The sequence below is a fragment of the Oryctolagus cuniculus genome, chromosome 6 (assembly GCF_964237555.1).
Source record: "Oryctolagus cuniculus chromosome 6, mOryCun1.1, whole genome shotgun sequence".
In the NCBI taxonomy this organism is placed as follows: Eukaryota; Metazoa; Chordata; class Mammalia; order Lagomorpha; family Leporidae; genus Oryctolagus; species Oryctolagus cuniculus.
In genome coordinates, this window is record NC_091437.1 from 76,503,305 (window position 1) to 76,512,638 (window position 9,334).

Here is a 9,334-nt window from a genome sequence, read left to right on the forward strand (position 1 = left end):
CAACAGGAGTCACTGTGCACTTACTCCTCATGTAGGATCTCTATCCTTAATGTGCTGTACATTGAGATTTAATGCTATAATGAGTACTCAAACAATATATTTCACTTTGTGTTTCTATGGGGGTGCAAACTGTTGAAATCCTTACTTAATGCATACTAAACTGATCCTCTGTAAAAAAAAAAAAAAAAAGAAAAAAAGAAAAAAAACAAAAAGAAATTATCAATTCCCAACTTGACTCTCACTGGGATTAAACATGACAATAGGTCTGCTCTGATTTCATCATCATTTAAAAAAAATCATCTATTATTTTTCACTTTATGTTTCTGTGTGGGAGCAAACTGTTGAAATCCTTACTTAATGTATACTAAGCTGATCTTCTGTATATTAAGATAATCGAAAATGAATCTTGATGTGAATGGAAGGGGAGAGGGAGTGGGAAAGGGGAGGGTTGTGGGTGGGAGGGACGGTATGGGGGGGAAGCCATTGTAATCCATAAGTTGTACTTTGGAAATTTATATGCAGTAAATAAAAGTTAAAAAAAAAAAAAAAAAAAAAGCTTTCAGGACCTGTCGCAAGAACCGCCATTCCTCCATGAAAGGCTTTATTTTAAGCCAGAAAAGACAGGCCTAAGGGTATGGAGTGAAACTATTCCTGGAATTTAGATTCCTCCTTCCTGTATGAGGAGTAGCCCCTACGTTGCTCAAATGCACCAATAAAATGCATACATTTAGGTAAAAAAAAAAAATAAAAAATAAATTTGTCTACCAAATCTAGATTATGACATTTGTTTTCGGATTGTTACATCCAGATCAACCTATCCAAATTGGGAAAGATAAATGCTTATTCTCAAATCTAAAATAAAAATATATCCAGATTATTGATAAAGAGCTCTTTTATATATAATTTTGTTCACATGCCAACACTAATACATTGATAAGTGACATGAAACAGAATGTACTATTTTTAAATATAAAAGGAATTCCATTACATTATGTTTAGATAAACTGAGACTGCAAGTAGAAGTTTTTTCAGGCTATTTAATCAAGTTACTTACAATGAACACATTCCTGAGTATACCCCATTGTGGCAACACTGTTTATTTCGGAATTTTTCTGCCTTCAGCTTACAAGGTGTTTCTTCCCAAGAAACTGAACTTTTCTCTCAAATGCACTTGATTGAATAGGAGAATTGGGTTCATAAAATGGATTCATTGCAAACTTTATATATAAATCATAGACATCAGTAAAGAAGTTCTTTTTTTAACTTCTATTTAATGAATATAAATTTCCAAAGTACAGCTTATGGATTACAATGGCTCCCCCCACCCCATAACTTCCCTCCCACCTGCAACCCTCCCATCTCCCGCTCCCTCGCCCATTCCATTCACATCAAGATTCATTTTCAATTCTCTTTATATACAGAAGATCAATTTAGTATATATTAAGTAAAGATTTCAACAGTTTGCACCCACACAGAAACACAAAGTATAAAGTACTATTTGAGTAGTTATAGCATTAGTTAACATTGTACAACACATTAAGGACAGAGATCCTACATGAGGAGTAAGTGCACAGTGACTCCTGTTGCTGACTTAACAATTGACACTCTTGTTTATGGCATCAGTAATCGCCCTAGGCTCTTGTCATGAGTTGCCAAGGCTATGGAAGCCTTTTGAGTTCGCCAACTCCTATCTTATTTAGACAAGGTCATAGTCAAAGTGGAAGTTCTCTCCTCCCTTCAGAGAAAGGTACCTCCAAGAAGTTCTTTATTCATCTTCTTGCCTTATATCATGAAGCATAATAAATCTCATATGCCCTGCAGTGACAAATGCCGACACAAACCACTCATTAACCTTGTCCACAGTTTTCAAGTACATGTTGTTCGACAGCCACACGTTCTCATCTAGCAGATCAAGGGCTGCGTGTGCTGTGAACTGGTTCAGATGACGATGATCATCCTTGGATTCCGCTTTCCCAGCTGGCAAAAACTCCATTTCAAAAACTGGATTATCATGGTGGCCAACCACAAAGCAGAAGGTTCCAGACATTGTCTTCAATGTATGGTTTCTGTAGTAAGACGCAGAAGATACAAACTCCCAGCCAGTTCCCGCTGCAAGACCCGGGCCCTGCACTCTAGCAGGGTGCTGTGCTATTTTAAAAATAAAATACAAATAATACACAAATCATGGAGAATTCAGACAGGACAACCTTGAAGTAAAGAAAAAATCCTTTGATTTCTTTTCCACCTCATTCTTTTTCTACAAAGACACAATATCTTGAGGCCTTTCCAGAAATTTCCTCCATCTCCCCTGTGGAGAGGGGGTATGGATACCTCTAGGATATTGGGGGTCAAGGGCCAGCAGGTCAAGCACCCTGATCTCCTAGAGCTATGGGTGGGGGATGCAGAGGGTCTGGTGAGTAGAACTGGGAATTGGAGAGGTTGGACTTGAGGAAGTGGATGGTTGTGTGTGTGTGTGTGTGTGTGTGTAAAGGGGGCAAACTATGCAACCAGTAAAGGATCAATAACCAGAATATATAAAGATATCAAGAAATTCAACAATAAAACAGGCTGTGGGCTCGTCCTGCGAGGCTTACACTGTCAGGATGGTGGGACGATGGCATTCTTTGACAGGAAGCTCCAGAGACAGTTTTGGTGAATATGTCCATTTATTAGCAGTTAGGCAGAAGTTTTTATAGGGCAGGCAAAGGGGAATAGCCAGCTCAGGGTAGCAACACTAATCCTATAGGATAAAGCCGATGCTGGTGCTGCTATGCTTCTCCAATCTGCTTGAAGGTCACATAGCCCACGTAGCCTTCCAGGTGGTCTTATGGGTCTAGGCCACATCCGGAAGCTATTTATCTAGCTGACAATTACATGGCCACTCAACAGGAAGCGGGGGTGGGGGAAATGTGCCTGGTCCCTTGCCACCTGCCAGCAGTCAGGTCATATGTGGGTCCCAGTGTGCTGAGTCCTCAACCATCCCTCTTGACCTCCTGCATAGGCTAGGCAGGCAGTCTTCCAGCCAGACACAGGATCACCCACAACTAATCCAGTTAGGAAATGGGCAAAGGACTCCAACATGTACTGGTTCAAGACCTGGCTGTTCCTCTTCCCATCTAGCTCCCTGCTAATGCACCTGGGAAGGCAGTGGAAGATTACCCAAGTGAATCCTGGGCCCTTGCACCCACATGGGAGCTCCTGGCTCCTGGCTTCTGCCTGGCACAGCCCTGGCCATTGCTGCCATTTGGGAAGTGAACCAGCGAATGGAAGATCTCTCTCTCCCTATCCCTTTGTGTGTGTGTGTGTGTGTGTGTTTGTGTTCCTCTCTATGTAACTCTGATTTTCAAATAAGTAAGTGAATCTTTTAAAAAGAGGAGTGATTAGCCGGCGCCGTGGCTCAATAGGCTAATCCTCCACCTTGCGGCGCCGGCACACCGGGTTCTAGTCCCGGTTGGGGCGCCGGATTCTGTCCCGGTTGCCCCTCTTCCAGGCCAGCTCTCTGCTATGGCCAGGGAGTGCAGTGGAGGATGGCCCAGGTGCTTGGGCCCTGCACCCCATGGGAGACCAGGAAAAGCACCTGGCTCCTGGCTCCTGCCAGGATCAGCGCGGTGCGCCGGCTGCAGCGGCGGCCATTGGAGGGTGAACCAGCGGCAAAGGAAGACCTTTCTCTCTCTGTCTCTCTCTCTCACTGTCCACTCTGCCTGTCAAAAAAAAAAAAAAAAAAAAAGAGGAGTGATTGATCCAGCTAGAACTCTGAAGTACAGACCAAAGACAGAGCCATAGGCCTGGTGAGTTGCTGGATGAAAGACCTCAGGAAAGCCCATGAGACTTGATGCAGACTTGGCCTGGTGGCAAAGAGTTCTTGGAAGACTTCAGAGGCACAGGCAATCAAAACCAAAATTGATAAATGGGATTACATCACATTGAGAAACTTGTGGACTGTAAAAGAAACACTCAGGAAAGTGAAGAGGAACTGACAGAATGGGATAAATTATTTGCAAACTATACAACCGATAAAGATTAACAACCAGAATATATAGAGATCAAGATATTCAACAACAAAAAAAAATCCAGTTAGGAAATGTGCAAAGGACTTAAGCAGACATTTTTCAAAAGAGGAAATCCAAATGGCCAACTGACACATAAAAAATGCTGAGGATCACTAGCCATCAGGGAAATGCAAATCAAAACAATGAGGTTTCACCTCACCCCCATTAGAATGTCTTTCATACAGAAATCAACAAACAACAAATGCTGGCAAGGAAGTGGGGACAAAGGTACCCTAATCCACTGTTGGTGGGAATTTTTAAACTGCTAAAGCCACTGTGGAAGACAGTTTGGAGATAACTCAGAAATCTGAATATAAACATGCCATATGACCCAGCCATCCCACTCCTGGGAATTTACTCAAGGGAAATGAAATCAGCATATGAGAGAGTTCTCTGTACCTCCATGTTTACTGCAGCTCAATTCACAATAGCTATGACATGGAATCCACCCAAATGCCCATCAACTGAAGACTGGATAAAGAAATTATGGGATATATACACCATACACAGTGGTAAAAAATGAAATCCTGTTGTTTGCAACAACATGGATGAAACTGGAAAACATCATATTTAGTGATATTAGCCAGTCCCAAAAGGACAAATACCATATGTTCTTCTTGATCTGTGATAACTAATATAGTACTTAAAAGTTAATCTACAGGCCGGCGCCGCGGCTCAACAGGCTAATCCTCCGCCTGCGGCGCAGGCACACCGGGTTCTAGTCCCAGTCGGGGCACCGGATTTTGTCCCGGTTGCCCCTCTTCCAGGCCGGCTCTCTGCTGTGGCCAGGGAGTGCAGTGGAGGATGGCCCAAGTCCTTGGGCCCTGTACCCCATGGGAGACCAGGATGAGTACCTGGCTCCTGCCATCGGATCAGCGCGGTGCGCCGGCCGCAGTGCGCGGGCCGTGGCGGCCATTGGAGGGTGAACCAACGGTAAAGGAAGACCTTTCTCTCTGTCTCTCTCTCTCACTGTCCACTCTGCCTGTCCAAAAAAAAAAAAAAAAAAAAAAAAAAAGTTAATCTATAGAAATGAAATTAACACTTCAAGATGTGATGCCTTTGTACAGTTCTTGTCTCTACTGTTGAGGAAGATTTTTTTTTCATACAACTCATTGAACACTTTACTTAGTATACAGTTAATTATATGTGTATAAAGTTAATTGAAAATAGATATTAGTGAAAAATAAAAATGGGAATAGAAGAGGGAGGAGGAAGAGGGGTGGGAGGGTGGGTACCGTAGAAAGAATCACTATATTCTTAAAATTGTATTTGTGAAAAGCATGACGTTTGTATTCCTTAAATATAATGTTTCTGGGAAAAAAAAAAAGAAAACTAAAGCTTAAACTGATGAATTTACTTAATGTTATACAGATAGTAAGTGATGGATTTGAGTTTTGTGTCAGAACTGTTGAGTCCAAAGTGATGTTCCCCTCTGGATCCATTAGCAGACAGTTAAGAAATAGACAGGGCATCAATTACTTCAGCAGAAAGAGTTCACATGACAGTTGTGAACAGGAATTGGACAACTGAAAACTCACTGAAGTGAACATTTTATTTGCACAGTGGCAGTAATTTCAGGAAGCAGCTATTGCATCTTGGGCTGGGTGGAATGATTAGAATTCAGACTCTTGTGGAAGGTCTCTGAGAGAGGGACACTTCTTGACTGGTGCTGGCATCCCGGAGGGCACATGAGGAAGCTGAGTCTGTGAATCCAGCACAGCCGTGGGAACAAACCACCACAGCCGGACTGCGGGAGCATTGCTTGTGTGACCCTTCTGGAAGCAGAAGCAGAGACAGACAGGAGTTTACAGGAAACAGGAATTGTGTGTCCCTTCTTCCTCAAGCCTTTTGATTTCTTGTAGGGGTAGCCATTGTAAGGTGTGGGAACTTATCCTTCTCCTTTTCTAGGCTGTTTTGACATGTGCTAGCTCATTGGTCCTCAGAAACATGACTGAAGTGATTGTGGTCTATCTAAATTGCCATGGAGTTTATTTCACACTCTGGGTTGACTGCATTTTACTAAAGCATTTCCAAAGTACTTTTTATGTCCTGCAAATTGGGTCTGAGTAGCAAAAGGTCATTGTCTTCGTGTTTTTTCTGCTACTATGAAAGAATACCTGAGACTGGGTAGTTTATAAGAGAATGGAGATTTATTTATTATAGTTCTGGAGGCTGGAAAGTGCAAGATCAAGAGGCCACATTTGATGAGGGACTTCCTAGTGTCTCTTCCCATGGCATAAACTGGAAGATTGAAAGAAGGAAGTAATGAGAGCGAGGGAGGGAGGGAGAAAGAGAGAGAGAAAGCAAGCAAGCGAGGAATACCGACTTTTTCAACAAACCCAGTCGGGAAATAATGAATCCACTCCCAGAACAGCAACATTAAGCCATTCATGAGAGCAAATCCCTCATGACCTAATCTTCTCCTGTTGTTCTTACCTTTCACACTGTTGTACTGGGGGTTGAGTTTCTAGTAGATGAACTTGGGAGGATCCATTCAAGCAGTCATCAACACAGTGGACCAGGGTGATATTTTATGGGATACCAAGATGATCAGTAACTCTGAAAACCTGTTGTGGCAAAGGGCAAGAGAATTGATGAGCCCCTGAGGTAAGATTGTGACGATGTATTGTTGATACTGCCGGGTAAAACAACCTGCTTCTGGGCGTTCTTACACCTTAGTATAGTGAGGAGCAGTTTTCAAATTAACAGCTGCATGTTCGGGGCTGTATTATTTTGCTCCAGTAAAGATCACACATGAGGAATAGCAACTTCACTTAGAGTCATTGTCTGATTGTTTGTTAATCCAAAGTCATCTTCTGTATAGGCCAGGTAGGAGAATTAAATAGAGATATTTTAGGTATCATTGACCCTACATTTTTTGAGAGACACACCTCTTAATACTGTAATATTGGCAATAAATTTGAATGATTTGAACGTGAATTTTGGAAGGGATATTCAAACCATAGCACCCTGCTTCAACTGGTATTCCACAATGCCAGTTTGGATCCTCAGGAGATAGTGTCAGCTCAGAGCCAGTGCCAAGTATTCTCTGAAAGGCCCTTTTCCCAGAGCATAGTAACTTCCTTAAAATAGGAACAGATCCCTTTGTTGAACTATAGAGAAGGACTTAGAGTATAAACTTGTACTAGTGTTGCAGGATCCTTCTTCAATGGGATCTATTTACACTTAATGAAAGCACGTGTAGGTGTATGAAGTGCCTAAGTATGGGACTGAGAAACAAGTCAATGACTCTCCATTGTGATGACTTAAATCAACATTCTGGCCTATTATGTAGCTCAAGTAACCTTTCAGTAGGCCGCATATCCCTTTGATTATAGGGACACTGTGATCAAAAAGGCATGGCCAAAGCATTTTGAGGACTACTTCATCCCTTGCCTTCTCTGTATTTGAAAGTCATTCGCTGCCAGTTGACCTTTGCCATTATGGAATTTGGTTATACCCTTTTGAAATTAAGGAGGCTATCTCAATGGTAGCATTTCCTCCCATGATATCTGGTCTACAGTGACCACAGAACTTTTCATGGATACTCCATAGAAAAGTGCTCCCGTCACTAGTGCATATCCCAACATCCTAATAGAGGGGAAGGGTCCTCCAGATCCTCTCAGAAAGGGAGATAGACGGTCACAGGGTGTGGGTATGCAGACTACAGTGTGATAAATTCACTTTAATGTATTTATTTTTTAAGCTACCATTGAGCCCAAGTTTCAACCAACTTCCCAACCAACTAACAACCCATCCAATCAATTAAATAAACTCTCAGTGCTACTTACACTAGTATGGGCAGACACATTCAATTTGTTATTTCTGACAATTGTACCCATTTTAAAATATTTAGCACCATTTTCTCCTTAGTTGAAGATTGCATTTGCACAGAGATCCCACAGTTTTCCCTCACATAAATTAACCAAATCTTGCAATTCTTTTGCTGCCTAAACTATTTCCTCAAGGATTAAAGTTGGTTCTGTCCCTCAGGAGTTGCTGGTATAGGATGCTAGTTCTGGGTCTTGTGGGAGGAAGATGTAGCTGTGTTGGATCTTAAGGGAAATAGATCTTTTTTCACGTGGAATCTACCTTAGGTGAACTTGTTGCATGTCTTTGGGTTAGGGAAAGCTGCTTCTACTAGCAGGGCAAGATCAGAGAGACTTGAGAGTTGAAGTCTGGGTTTTGTCTGAGTCTATCCCGATGTCTCTTTAAAAAGTGTGGGATTCCATTCTTCCTCAACAATGCCATAAGTGCCGCTCAAGATATTGGTGAGGGGATGGTATTGTGGCTTCGCAGGTTAAGCTGCCACCTGTAATGCTGGTATCACATATGAGCATGGGTTGGAGTCCCAGGTACTCTACTTCCAATTTAGCTCCCTGCTCATATGCCTGGGAAAGCACTGGAAGATGGCCCAAGGTGAGCTTATTGCATGTCTTTGGGTAAGGGAAGTCTGCTTCTACTAATGGGACAAGATCAGAGAGACTTGAGAGTTGAGTGTGGTTCCTGCCACTCTCATGGGAGACCCAGTTGAAGCTCCTAGCTCCTGACTTCACCCTGGTCCAGTCCTGGCTTGTTGGGTCCATTTAGCAGATGGAAGATATCTGTCTTTCTCCACCTCTCTCCCTCCTCTCTCTAATGCGATCTTATAAATCAATCAATCAATCTTAAAAAAAGAGAGAGATTGATGATACCATGATTCAATGTAGGCTATAATTCTGCCACCTTCACAATTAGGTTTTATGCACAATTTTCAATTTATGTAGCTTCAATAACTAGGAAACTCTTTTAGGGTGGTGATAGAAACTTTCTGGTTCTGTGCTTGTGACTTTTTAATTTAATTTAATTTTATTTTTTGATAGGCAGAGTTAGTGAGAGAGAGAGACAGAGTGAAAGGTCTTCCTTCCATTGGTTCACCCCCCAAATGGCTGCTACGGCTGGCGTGCTGCACCAATCCGAAGCCAGGAGCCAGGTGCTTCCTCCTGGTCTCCCATGTGGGTGCAGGGCCTAAGCACTTGGCCATCCTCCACTGCCTTCCCAGGCCACAGCAGAGAGCTGGCCTGGAAGAGGAGCAACTGGGACAGAATCTAGTGCCCCAACTGGGACTAGAACCCAGGGTGCCAGTGCCACAGGCAGAGGATTAGCCTAATGAGCCATGGTGCCAGCCATGCTTGTGACTTGAGCTGAGTATTGACACACCAAAGTTGGCTATTTTCTTTTATGAGTATCCAGGTCACTTGGAAGCAGCATTTCAGACAATGACCTCTGGAATTCATTCCTGCAAA

General features: G+C 42.7%; 1 pseudogene; it reads right to left on the reverse strand.

Moving 5' to 3' along the window:
* Window positions 1-1,118: 1,118 nt before the first annotated feature.
* Window positions 1,119-2,047, reverse strand: LOC100351395 (trafficking protein particle complex subunit 2-like; annotated as a pseudogene).
* Between the last annotated feature and the right edge of the window lie 7,287 nt (window positions 2,048-9,334).